This window comes from Hibiscus syriacus, unplaced genomic scaffold, assembly GCF_006381635.1.
Source record: "Hibiscus syriacus cultivar Baekdansim isolate YM2019G1 unplaced genomic scaffold, ASM638163v2 tig00111318_pilon, whole genome shotgun sequence".
NCBI classification, from domain to species: Eukaryota; Viridiplantae; Streptophyta; class Magnoliopsida; order Malvales; family Malvaceae; genus Hibiscus; species Hibiscus syriacus.
The window spans coordinates 433,077-447,609 of record NW_024063058.1 but is presented as its reverse complement, the minus strand read 5'-3'; the positions used below and the strand labels follow the sequence as shown (position 1 = coordinate 447,609).

The 14,533-nt window shown below is 41.1% G+C and overlaps 1 pseudogene; it reads left to right on the top strand.

The window, feature by feature from the left end:
- Nucleotides 1-3,008: 3,008 nt before the first annotated feature.
- LOC120158499 lies at nt 3,009-6,198 on the top strand (annotated as a pseudogene).
- Nucleotides 6,199-14,533: the final 8,335 nt, after the last annotated feature.

Genomic DNA, 14,533 nt, shown 5'->3' with positions numbered 1-14,533 from the left:
TTTACTGAAAATAAAACGGTAAAACATTGTACTGAGTTTGTAAAAGGAAAAAACATTGACCGTGAAAATAAATTGCTTTGACTTTACCTTTTACTTATATCAAACACGGTAAAAGGTGCAAAATAAACTACTGAAGTTCATTTTCCTGCTATCAAACAGACCCTATATAGAGTGGTTTCTTCTCTTTTATCTCAAACTAATTTTCTTTTAATATTTTCATGTCGTCTTTTTTTTTTGTTTAACTGGTAGCGAAATTAATCTTAATATTAATTGCCGACCATCAGAAAATATTAGTTCTCTTATTTTTTTATTTTATATCTTTTATGTTTTTCTTCTTCTTGAATCTTTTTAATTTTTATTAAGGATTATTGTCCTTGTGATATGATTTTTCTATGCTCTTGTGGCACGATACTCGTGTTTTTTTATACTTTTTTTTCGTATACTTTTAGGGTCGTTTTGGTTCTCGCACAAAAACCATCACGACATTTATTTTTTTGATTAGTTAGTCGATGGTCAAGTATTGTAAGATCCCCTATTTTGGTAAAAGGTTGGTTGCCAATGTAATCATAATTGTGTAGCGAAACATGCTGTCATATTATTTGGTTCGCCCTCCACTCTTTTATCACTTCATCAAGTGTCTCATTCGACAGAGGTAACGAATTTGCATGAATGTTATTAAGTTTTGATATTGGTCGTCATTCTGAATGAAATGTTTGAATTTTCTTTGTATTTTTAAGTTTATTATTTATTTTTGTATGAGTATTTTGGTGACTATTATATTCAAATTTATCTTTTTTCTTGATACGTTATAATTTTAATTTCTTTCATTTTTAATAAAATCTAGTTGCTATTATTAAAAAATATACATGGTTATTTGACTGCCTTTCCTTTGCCTAGTGGTGGGTTAAGTGGCAGAATTTAAGGCCAAAGGAAATGGAAACGTTGTCCAAATGGAAAGATAGGAGAAATTTTGGATACAATTTTTGCACAAAACCCCAAACCAACTTAACTGTAATTGCCGACTGAGATAATCGGACACGAAAATTACCGAGTCCAAGCCATGGTACAGCCGAAAGCACAGGCATTTCATCTTGATCTCGTGGGTTGCATAGGGTTCACTCCGATACAAAAGCAAGTTCAAGTCGACTTCTCTTATTTGAGGGGTTTAAAAATATAATTTGTTGATATAAAGTTAAAAAATTATTATCAGTTCTAACTGAAAATTATGTAAATTGCATAACTATTATAATTGTAATCTAAAAAGATACTGTCAAGAAACCTGTGTAACAATCTTGATTGAAACTGAAATTACTATCAATTGTGTAACTTTTTAGAATATATGGGATAACATTTCAGGTTAAAATTCTTTACAATGTAAGATTAACAATCGCAATCAAAATTATTACTAATTGTATATAATTTGGAGTAAACAAAACAATATTTTATATTAAAATCGGTCGCAGATTAGCTTTAGGTTTTCTCACAGGAAAGTATAACTACCGTACTTACAGACTATATAAATATTGCATTTTGCAGGTTGAAGATTGCCTTATTGAAGAAACCAACGACCAACCGTGCAGAGGGAGAAAAACCCTAACCAGCTAGATTTAGATGAACATATTCATTGATTCATGCTATGTCATCGGGTGGCTATACAAATGAGAAAAATGATTGCATCAACATGGTTTGGTATTTTTATCATATATACATATATATATATATATATATATATGGTGGGGAATTTCAATTAATTGTGTTTTGGAATGTGGTCGTGAATTTATGTTATAAAGTGAAACTGCGTGAGCTTTGGTTAGGACCACATTCGACGGAGCAACTTTTTCAAGTGGTCCATCGTTGGTTATCAGTCCTTGTGTTGTCTCCACAAGATTAAATTATGGGATTGGATGCGTTGATTGACTAGTAAAAACGAATTTGGGCATGCAGATCTTGTAAATAATATGGAATAGCAGCAGCAAGTACAGATAAAGTGTTTGTTTAATTTGCAGGCATGTCTGCTGTTCTGAATCACCATCATCATTTTCATCCAGGGTTTTCTTCCCCCCCCCCTCCCCCTCCACGACCTGGCTTCTTTATGTTATGTCAGGTTTATTTCCATCTTTGTCTAAGAATATCTTTATATTCCAGTTTTATCGAGACTAATTGGTTAAAAAGCTTTTATAAAATGTAAAAAATAAAATAAAAAAATCCAATTTTTAGTACAATAATAAAAAGAATTCAATTAGGTGGACCACCGAATTTGGTTGCAAGACAATATGTGGCACATACAACAAAGTTTCTGGTTTCAGCTGAGTTGTGAATATTGAAGAAGAGAGAGTTAAAAGGCCTGTGTTTGGAAGAGGAGAAGCAAAGTGGAAGCACAGGTTTCATGGACCATGTGGTTATAATATTTGCTAAGCCATAGCTTAGGGGTTTCGGTAGACGATGCATGTTTTTTGTCCTTTTGTCACACATACCGCGAGCCGCATTGCTTTATTTAATAAAATGCTTATTCAACGTCCTTTGTTCTGCATATTTAACTCACCATTTCATCTTTCACCTGCAAAATTTAATCAGTTTTACCTTCAATGCTCTCGATTCCCATGGTTACTATATAAGATGCCACCTTAGCCCCTTATTTTTTTTTTAATTCCAATTTTAGCATATGATTTTTCATTAAGAATTTATTTATTATTTTAGGGTTTTCTTTACTATCATATTTTGACCTTGGAAAAGGTAACCCGATGTTGGACGCCTCTTTGTCCTACCTATATGGTATTTTGACAAAAAGCTCAATAATTAGATTATTCGCTGGCATTCTAACTTTGATGAATGAATACATTTTATTTAACTTCAAGAATTATATTAAAATTAATATTAATTATATATTTAAACTTACTTCTATATGTTTATATATAATAACTTGAATAGTACAATGTACACATGAAAATAACAAAGAAAATTACACGACAAAAGGGAAAATAGAAAAAAAGAAACGAGGATATGATTAGATGAGTGAATGTCCTAGACTTGAGGGAATCCGAAGGCAATGAGTAAATAGTTATGTCGGTCCTAAATTAAAAGGAGGAAGAAAACAGAGGAAGAGCCGCACATGGCCACAACAGGTGGCTATGGAAATTTGAGTCTTGGGAGGCTGACCAAGAGAGGAACACGAGCGAAAAACAAAGAGCCAATAATATCAGTGGAGAACGAGTGAAGAAAGAACCCACGGTTTTAAATTTTGAAAACACAGATAGAGAGAGAGAGTGTGTGTGTGTACAGTGATGGAAAGAAAAGAAAAAAGTGAAGAGAGTGAAGGGGAAAATCAAGATTTCATGGCGAAAAAGTTGAAAGGCGGGATGCTGGTAGGGAAAAGAGCTGGCCCCTCTACTCCTTCACCCACTTGGAGACTCGAGTTCTCTCCTCAAAATTCCACTACTCCAGAGTTCCTCCAACTTCCCAATGGATCCTCTGTTTCCGCCAGAAAACTCTGTGCCAATTTTTGGGACCTTCAGCCTCATTACTCACTTCCCACTTTGCACAAACGGCCTTCCAAGCTTCGCCTACACCATTTTAAACAAAAGGGTTTTGACGCTGCTGCTGATCCTCCTCGTACTCCCCGTGATCAGACGGTTGGTTTTTTTTTTAAAAAAAAAAAGAAAATGATTTAAGCTTTTGTTTAAATTTTTATTATTTGTTAAAGAAAGTAAAAGGTTTTACTTTTTCTGGATTCTGATTGTTTGGTTGCTTTGCTGTCCATTGTCTTGGTGTCCTGTTGCTCTCTGTCTGTCTCAACTCTTTTCTTTTTCTTTCTTCTGCTTGTTCTTTGCTGTGAATGCGGAATATTTCGCCTCTTTTTGACACTAATTATCAAGATTCTTAGTTGTCACTTGTCTGGTTTTTCCGGTTGCTTCTGTGGGGAGCACACGTTTGGTCTTGAGTAACATGCTTTCTTTCTTTTTTATTCTCTTTAAGTTTCACTTCCAATTGCTTTAGTCACCATTGTTGCTCATTTATGGCTAGTTTGAAGTCTACCAACTTCTGTACTAATTGAACTCTACCTGGTGTGTTTAGTGTAAAAAGAGAGAGCACAAAATTGCTTTCTTTGCTGCTTGATTGGTGAGTTGATTTGCTTAGATTTTTGTATTTTATGTGATTCTTTTGCTGATTTTATTGTCTGATTTAGATGCATTGCCATTTAGTTGCGAACCGATAATCAATTTCTCTTCTCTGAAATCTGCCTTGTTGATATAAGGGACAACTGGTTATTTGTGTCTACCGTGTTTCCCTTGTTTGGTAAAATGGATGCATAGCCTTGAATTAATATTTGCCTTGAATCTAATGTCAGCCAGCAAGTGCAAGTAGCTTGAGGAAGCATAGTGCAGCATCACCGATGCAACACCGTCGATCAGTTGAAAGGAATGGCCGAGCTCCACAGTCTGTATCTCCAGCTAGTTGCGGACGCTCACTGGAGGTCACCATCTATCCTCGGTCATTAAGGACATTACCTTTTCTTTTTCAGTAGAAACAGATAATTTACTGCAACCATATCGCTTAAATGGATTCATTTTTGTTTTATTTGCAGATAGCACCTTATGACCCTGCAGTCGCTCCGTCTACTTCTTTGGATTTCAAGGGAAGATCTGAGAGATCAAAGAAGTTGCTCAAGGTACTCAACCGAATCTGGTCTCTTGAAGAACAGCATGTATCAAACGTGTCGTTGGTAAATGCTCTGAAAACGGAGTTGGGTCATTCTCGGGGTCGGATCAAAGAGTTGTTGCGAGAACAGCAAACAGAAAGACAGGAAATGGACAATTTGATGAAGCAAGTTACCGAGGATAAATACATTAGGAAGAACAAAGAGCAAGATAAAGTCAAAGCTGTCGTTCAGCTGGTGAGAGATGAGCTGGAAAATGAGAGGAGGTTACGAAAGCGCTCCGAAAGCATGCACCGAAAGCTAGCTCGAGATCTCTCGGAGGTAAGATCGTCTTTCGCTAATGCTTTGAAAGAACTCGAGAGAGAGAGAAAAGCACGAATTTTATTGGAGAACTTGTGTGATGAGTTTGCTAGGGGAGTTAGAGAATACGAACAGGAGATGCGGTTCCTTAAGCACAAGCATGAGATCGATCATGCTGATGGAAAAAAACCTGAGCGGCTAATTCTCCATATTTCAGAGGCATGGCTTGATGAGCGAATGCAAATGAAACTAGCTCAAGGTCAAACCGATCTTGCAGAAAAGAATTCCATTATCGACAAGTTAAGCCTCGATATAGAAACTTTTCTTGAAGCCAAACGTTCCACCGGGTCAAGGAAAAGTGATCTTAAAGGGAAATGCTCACATCAACATTCTTTAGAGTCTTTTCCGTTAAATGAAGCTGTTAGTGCCCTCATGGTGCAGTTGATGAACAATATTCCAGTGATAGCGATTTGCAGTGTTATGAACCGAAAAAAACTGCCAACAGAGTTCAAAGCAAGGGGAGCTGTAAACTTCACGGGGACAATGCTTTAGTATGTCGTGGTGAAGAATTAGGAAACCGAATTTCGATAAGGAAAAAGGCACAGTCTGAGGATGCCGTCAAGAGCAGTAAATCTCGCAGTTTCCGAGGCCGGTTTGACGAACATATGGCTACTGGAGATACTAGCCACGATAATAAGGTGAAACGGAACCGGAGCAGTGGACTGAGCTCTAGTAATGTGCTTGACAACTTAATCAGAAACCATTCCTTGTCCTCAGAAGGTGACAAAGTACATCCTGAGTGTAGCCTGAGGGAAGACTCATGTGTTCAATCCGTATTCAAAGGTCGTGCTAGTCCTGTTCGACAATGGGTCTCGAAGTTGTCGTCTCCAAATTTCGAGAAAACAGATTCTTGTCTGACATTGCCTCCAGGTTATAAGGAGAACACCCTGAAAGCAAAACTACTAGAAGCGAGACTAGAAGGCCAGCAATCTCGTGCAAAAGCCGCGAAGGGTTGATGTTAAATGCGGTTGGTTGAGACACTACATGATGGAAGATCTTCCCAGAGATGAGCAGAGACCGAGACCGAGGACTGTGATTCTAGTTTATTATTGTACACAAACTTTTGTTTTTGGCCTATAACCATGGGATTAGATGTGTAATGAGAAATTAAAATGTAGAACGCTTGCCCATTTGTTTAAAGGATGATGCTATGATCTGATAACGCCCAAGAGAAGATATAATCACTGTAGATAAAATTTGCAGTAGTAAACAGCATTAAACATTGGATTTTCCGGAATTAAACAAAAGAAAGGGATAAGGCTATGAATTTTTAAACGTTTCTTTGTTATAAAGCTTATTAAAGTTTAAATCTTTTTAAAAACTTGATCACTTTGGATAAATGAAATGTTCGGTTAAGCAGTAACAATGGAGGCATCTCCTGTGGCTGTTTGAGGGATCAAAACCTCGTCAGCTGCTTAGTAATATGCACAAACGAGAGAAATATTCGGCCAAAGCAATTGTTAGGAAATGAAAAGAAATCCAACTTTTATTTTGTTAATATTTGGATATGGATGAACACTATCTATGTATTTTGCAGGTCCCTGGTATTCCTCAAACGAGAAAACTTTGTCACTCATAATAAAAATTAGAAAAAAAAAAACTTTTTTTTTTAATAATGTTAGTATGACCATATTTTCTTAGTCAAATCATATTCTATAATTTATAAAATTGGAAGTGAATATATATTTTTTGAATGGTGAAAAGTGAATTTACTTTTTTTTCCTATATAAGCACCTAATTTTATTAGAACGATAAAATATCCAAAATTAAAATGAATGTTTACTATACAAAAACTAGTCATTTAAAATCACACATTACCATACAAAGAAAATATTTAAAACTTAATCAAAGAACTCGAACAAAACATATATAAAAGCATATCTAAATGTCGTCAAACGAACCACAAAATAGATAAAACTATTAAAAGATCACCAACAAATCGTAAATCAGAATAGAGTGAAGTGAACAAAATGATTATGAACGCAAATGGCATATCCAAATTCAATCTGAGGGTCCAAAGTAGGAGAGATCGATATGATAATAATTAAGCGTCATCTTGATCAGTAGTGACAATACCAGATCCAGTCCTGAGAAAAAAATATAAACTAAAGTAACGGTCAAACGACTTAAAATATGTTATAAAGACTGATAAAATTATACCACAAAAATAAAAAAAATATATCATAAAGTAGAATTATTAAAACTAAAAAAATAAGAAAAAAATAAAATAAAACTAATGATTGTCGGTGGTAGGTGAACAACACTAAGGCTGATGCCACCACTGACGTTGCAAAGATTGTAAAAAAAAGTTCAACCACGCAAAGAAAGAGAAGAAACTAGGGTAAACTTGGGTTCCAGTTTTTAAGATGGTGGAAAGTGAATATATTTGTATACAAATATAAAATAAAGTATATCAAAAAAATATAAAATAAAGTGATGGTAATTTTTTTTTCGAATTGAAATGAGCCGTGTACAAGGCAATTAAAGACGTAGGTAGGGAGGACCTAACAGATCGCGATCAAGGACATCTTGCAACCTAGCAGGGTCAGATTCAAAGATTTTGATTTCGCCATTGGCTCCTCTGGGAGCTTCGCCAAGAAATCGGCTGTCATGTTGGCTTCCGCCGAACGAGCTTGAAATCCACGAACCAATCTCTGTTTAGATATCCAAAGATGCAATGATCCAAACTTAAATGACAACTAGCCGTCGTCGAGTTGATCAACTCAAAAACTTCAGAGTTATCAACTTGTAGAATAATAGATCGAAGCCCATTATTTCAAGCTAATTCCAGTCCCAACAGAACCCTCCCAGAGTTTAGCCTGTGTGATAGATATGGATCCTTGCTTGTGGTTGAATCTAAAGACAAAGCTTCCATCGTGAGCCTTGACGAGGCCACCAGCCGAGCTTTTCCCATGCAGACCCACTGCACCATCAGTGTTAAGCAGAAAACATCCATAGGGATGATTCCCATTGAATGACGAGCATACGAGGCTACTGCAAGTCAGTGCCAGCCCCCGAATGATAAGTTTTTGCCCAGTGGAGACTTCGAGAAAGCAAGGTTGCAGTTGAGCAGTCGTTATTCTGGAAAATGCTTTCGTTCCGATGCTTCCATTTCTGCCAAACCAGTGAAGCGAAGAAGGTATTCCATGGAAGAGAGTCTCCATGGCGTGATGCAAAAAGGTTGAAGCCAAGTTCGCATAGAGCCAGTCATGGAGATTTTGCTGGTAGAAAAGAAGATCGTTCCATACTTGAGAGATGAAATCCCACATATCTCTTGCCACCCGACAATCTCGGAGAATGTGAAGGGTTGTTTCTTCAGAATCGCCATAAAGACTACAAGAGAAGTCTTGAGCAATACCACGTTTACACCGATTAGAATTCGAGAGAATTTATCGTGCGCAACTAGCCAAAGGAAGGCCCTCAGGTGTTCTGGAATAGATTGCTTCTGAATTAGGGACCAAATAGGGGCTGGCTGGTGCTAGGAATCCGCGGCAAGTATCCGATAAACATTACGCACAGTGAAAACACCGGTGTTCTCATGCAGCCAATAAAATCTGTCCGGACCAAAGTGAGGACTTGGTGGAGACTCGAGAGACGCCATGCAGGTGAGAGATAGCGGTTGCGTCGAGTATCAAGATAAGTCGGTCACAGTTCCAGTTTTCGGCAACATCTACCAAGTCTCAGACGCGATCATCATTGAATTCAACCATTGGTGAGGATCTCCAGAGGTGAAGTGGACCAATGTCAGGTATCCAATTATCATACCAGAAACTGATTGATTCATCATTCCCAATAGACTATCCATTATTTGAGAGAAAGAAAGGCCATGTTTTTGAAAACGTTCGCCAAAGTCTACGGCTGAGCGAAAGACGGAATGTTATCCGAGATGGAATACTTTTCACGCAAAATTTTGATCCAAAGAGACTCTGGGGACATAGTTAAGGCATTGAAAATCTTCCATAAAAAGGCCAGATTGTGAAGATAAGGCTACCGGAGATTACACCCCCATTCTTATAAGGTTGGCACAAGGTACCCCATCTCACCAAAGAGAAAGCAGTATCACTAGAGTTGGACTTCCAAATAAAATGTCCCATGAGCTGCTGTATACTATTACAAACGTGTTTAGGAAGCATGCAAGATTGTATAAAGTAGGTGGGGATTGCCGATAGAACAATGTTTGCTAGTGTAATTCGCCCGACTAAAGAAATAGTAGAGGAGGCCCAATTGAAGAGCCTGCGCCGGATCTTGTCCAAAATCACTGAATGTAGACGTAAGTTTGTCCCATGGTGTCGGAGCGGGGCTCCCAAATACATTCCCAGCTCCTCCACACAATGGAAACCAAGCTGAGTGCTAATATATTGACACGCAGGTGGGGGGGGGAGAAGAAAATCTTCGTTTTCCTCTTATTAACTTGTAGGCCAGAGTAATTACTAAAGATTTCCAATACCCGAGTAATTGAAGTGAATTGATCAACGCTGACTTTTCCATAATGAAGTAAGTCGTCAGCAAAGAATAGGTGCGACAGTGGCGTTCCTGCTCTTGCAATTCGGAAAGGGATACAGGCAATTGAGTTAACTGAGTGGTGGATAAGATGGCTCAAACGCTCCATGGCCAGAATAAATAGATACGGAGATAAAGGGTCTCATTGACCGATACCCTTTTCAGGAGCGAAAGCTGGACAAAGCTCCCCATTCAATTGAACTTTCATCGTGACAGTGGTGATACAGTTCATGATAAGATGCACGAGAGATGAAGAAAACGAAGCCTCAAGTAGCGTATCTCTGATGAAGTTCCATCTTAGGCTATTGAAATTCTTTTGAAGGTCGAATTTGATTGCCATCCATCCGAATTTATCCTGCTTCAGATTCATAGAGTGCATGACCTCTTGATTAATGATGATATTTTCCTGAATATTTCTCCCGACTATAAAGCTTGTTTCGTGCGGACCCACCAATTTCGGGATAATATTGTCACAGACCGCCAGCCCAAGACCGAGCCCAGTTCGTTCAAGGCTGCCAGAGACTACCTTTGCCATGTTTTGGGCCTTCTAGAAGACCCAGCAGAGCTGGCCCATCCACCTTGGAGAGAGAAGAGGCATGATAACTATTTGAAATTATCTTAGAGATAATTCCCACTAATTATTATTTAATTTAGAGTTATAGATAGAGTAGGGCTCTTTTCTGACCGTTGATGTAATTTAATCTTAACCGTTGATTGTAGGGGGCTCCAACTATAAAAGGAGGCTCACCCCCACCTCATTTACTTACTTCAGATTGAGGAATACAAGTTAGCATTCACTCTAAACTCTATCTTCTCCATTTGAGCGCCCATCTCTCTATTTTTCCCATTTCCTTTATTTTTGCAACGTTCTAAGCATTCTCGCTTAGTGAAGGTTTGGGTTACTTAGTCGAGTTTCGACCTCGAAAACGACTAAGGCCACACGAGCTTGCTAGCAGCAGTCTAGCCCCGTGACAAGTGGTATCAGAGCCTATTTTTTTTAATTTTCGTTGGTTCGAGATGGCACCACAACATGGTGAAGCGACGGGTTCAGATGGGAATGAAACCAGCAATGCTGAAAAGAAGAGAGCACCCTCGAAAGATGTTCTCACGTCCATCCAGGAGAAGGTTACCAGGCTCGAGGGTTCCATGACGGAAGCCAAGGTAGTGCTGGATGTGCTAGAGTCCGTAGACCTTGAAAGGCTGGGATCGTTGGATCTCGATAAGCTGGAGTCCTTGGAGAGTATCAGGGAGGAGGTTCAAGATTCACTCAACGAGTTGGATGTGAAGGCAACTGATCGAGGTGATTCCTTAGAAGCCATGGTAGTGGCTTTAAGGAAGAAAGTTGAGGAACTCAAGAGTAAGGGTTCCGATTCTGAGGTGGTCGAGCTAAAGAGGGAGGTCGAGTTGCTCAAGACCGAGTTGTTGGTGTGCAAAGCTGCGTTCGGGAATAGCGTAGCCACGGTTGCACCCAAAGCCTTGGGTGACATCCCTAAGCCGGAGAAGTTCAAAGGAACCAAGTCCGTCCAGGATGTTGAGAATTTCCTTTGGGGGTTAGACCAGTACTTTGCAGCCACGGGCATCACAGAGGATGCCAAGAAAGTAAGCATCGCTAGTGTTTACTTGTCAGAGGTTACCCTCATGTGGTGGCGACGCAGATGCAACGATGTGAAGCGTGGGAACGCTGCCATCGAGACCTGGGTAGAATTCCAAGCGGAGTTCAAGGAACAGTTCTACCCAGAGTATGCTGAGGATGAGGCGCGATCCAAGTTGAGGCGTCTCAAGCAAGAAGGGTCACTGAGGGAGCATGTTCAAAAGTTTGTCGAACTAATGCTCCAAGTCCCAAATTTGAGTGAAGAGGACGGGTTCTTCACCTTCATGGATGGGTTGAAACCATGGGCGAAGAACGAGCTAAGGCGACGAGGAGTTAAGGAGCTCTCGGTTGCCTTGACGACGGCCGAGTCAATCATTGAGCTTGGCGTCAAGAAGGTGGACTCCAAACCAAAGCCGAAGTTTCGAGGTAGCGGTGGTGATAGGGACAAGGCGTCCAAATCCGACAAAGATTCGAGTGGCAATGGCAAGCCATCGAATGGTAAGCACTCGGATAAGAAAGACAAGCAAATTATCCAGTGTTACAACTGCAAGGGCCAAGGGCATTTGGCGAGGGACTGTCCGCAGAAGAGTAAACTCTCGGCCATCAAGGAGAAAGATGGGGAGGAGAGTAAGACTCTAAAGCTTGGATCCATCCTTAGCACCATGGAGGTCAAGAAGGGTCGAAAGAAGAAAGGGTTGATGTTCGTTGACATCACCATTGCTGGCCAGAAATTGAGTGCACTAGTGGACACCGGTGCCTCAGAGTTGTTCATGTCAGAACCAGTTGCCAAGAGACTTGGTCTTCATGTCGAGAAGGCATATGGTTCTATCAAGACCGTTAACGCCAAAGAGGTTCCGATTGCGGGGGTCGCAAAGGGAATTGAGTTAACTGTTGGAGGTTGGTCCGGAACGGAAGCCATCAAGGTGATTCCTCTTGATGACTTCGACTTCGTGCTTGGGTTAAGTTTCTTGGACCGGATCAATGCTTTCCTAGTACCTTTTGTCGATTGTTTGTGCATCCTGGATCCAAAGCAACAGTGCATTGTTCCAGTGAGCCGAGGGCCCGGAGTAGGGGCCAAAGTTCTATCCGCAATTCAATTCTCGAAGGCGGTGCGCAAGGAGGAACCGTCCTTCTTAGCTGTCTTGGTGTGTGAGGAGCCAGCCACAACCAAGAAAGTTTCTGACGTGGTGAGCCACGTGTTGGCAGAATTCCAAGATGTGATGCCTGCCGAGTTGCCTAAGAAGTTGCCTCCAAAGAGGGAGGTGGATCACAAGATTGAGCTTGTGCCGAATGTGGAGCCACCCGCTCGAGCTCTTTACCGAATGGCTCCGCCCGAGTTGGAGGAGATGCGCAGACAGTTGAAGGATCTCCTCGATGCCGGGTACATCCGACCATCCAAGTCCCCCTATGGTTACCCAGTGATATTTCAAAAGAAGCACGATGGTTCTTTACGGATGTGCATCGATTACCGGGCTTTGAATAAGCTCACGATGAAGAACAAGTACCCGATTCCTCTCATTGCGGACTTGTTCGATCAGCTTGGTGGTGCAAGGTGGTTCACCAAGTTAGATTTACGATCGGGCTATTACCAAGTCAGGATAGCTGAGGGAGATGAACCGAAGATAGCCTGCGTGACTAGGTACGGTTCGTATGAATACCTTGTGATGCCCTTTGGCCTCACGAATGCTCCAGCCACTTTCTGCACCCTGATGAACAAGGTGTTGCAACCTTTTCTGGATCGATTCGTTGTTGTCTACCTCGACGACATCGTCATCTACAGCAAGACGTTGGAGGAGCATGTTGAACACTTGAAGCAAGTGTTTCGGGTGTTGCGAGAGAATGAGCTCTTTGTCAAAGAGGAAAAGTGCTCATTCGCCAAAACGGAGGTTCCTTTCCTTGGCCACATTATTGGAGGTGGCAAGATCTGGATGGATAGGGACAAGGTTCGAGCCATTGATGAATGGCAAGTGCCAACCAAGGTGACGGAGTTGAGATCGTTCCTGGGGTTGGCCAACTATTACCGGAGGTTTGTCAAAGGTTACTCAAAAATCGCAGCCCCCTTAACCGAGTTATTGAAGAAAGACAAGGCGTGGGATTGGGGCCAGAAGTGTCAAAGTGCCTTTGATGAAATCAAGCTTGCTATGATAAGCGAGCCAGTTTTGGTGTTGCCAGATCACACCAAGCCCTTTGAAGTTTTCACCGATGCATCCGACGTTGCCATTGGTGGGGTCCTGATGCAAGAGGGACATCCGGTTGCTTATGAAAACCGGAAGCTCAATGAGACCGAGAGGAGATACACGGTCCATGAGAAAGAGATGACTGCAGTTGTGCACTGTTTACGCACACGGCGACATTACTTACTTGGGTCCAAGTTTGTGGTGTTTACAGACAATGTTGCCAAGAGTTACTTCTTAACCCAGAAGAAGTTGTCACCGAAGCAGGCTCGTTGGCAAGAGTTCCTTGCCGAGTTTGACTTGTCCTTGGAGCACAAACCTGGGAAAGTGAATTCTGTGGCTGATGCCTTAAGCCGAAGGTGTGATATGGAGTTTGTGAGTTTACCGATGGGACAGATGCGGGAGCGCATCAAGGAGGGGTTGTCACATGATCCGATAGCCCCTTCATTGATTGAGCTTGCCAAGGGGGGCAAGACTAGAAAGTTTTGGCTAGATGGAGGCTTGTTGTATGCTCGAGGACACCGCCTCTATGTGCCACAATTTGAAGGATTGCGAAAGGAGCTCATGAGGGAATGCCATGATTCCAAGTGGGCGGGATATCCGGGGATCCACCGGACTTTGGCCTTGATAGCGGAGCACTATTATTGGCCGCACATGGACAATGATGTCGAAGCCTATGTGAAGACCTGTCTTGTGTGCCAGCAAGACAAGATAGAGCAAAGGAGACCAGCTGGATTGTTGCAGCCTCTGCCTATCCCCGAGAAACCATATGAAAGTCTTTCCATGGATTTCATTGTTGGTTTGCCTATTTCCGATGGATTTTCTAGCATCATGGTCGTGGTGGATAGATTTTCCAAGTATGGGACCTTTATTCCAGCTTCCAAAGTTTGTCTAGCCGAGGAGGCCGCTCGACTTTTTCTCAAGTACGTGGTGAAGTACTGGGGTGTTCCAAAGACAATTATCAGTGATCGGGACACAAGGTTTACTGGGAGGTTCTGGAAGGAGTTGTTCAAGTTGATGGGATCAAGCTTGAACTTCTCGACAAGTGTTCATCCACAGACGGATGGGCAAACCGAGAGAGTGAATTCACTCATAGAGACCTACTTGAGGCACTATGTGAGTGCCACGCAACGTGACTGGCCAAAATTGTTGGATGTAGCCCAGTTTTCCTACAATTTGCAGAGGAGTGAAGCGACCAATCAGAGTCCATTTGAGATTGTTATCGGGCAGCAGCCGCTTACACAAAATGCGGTT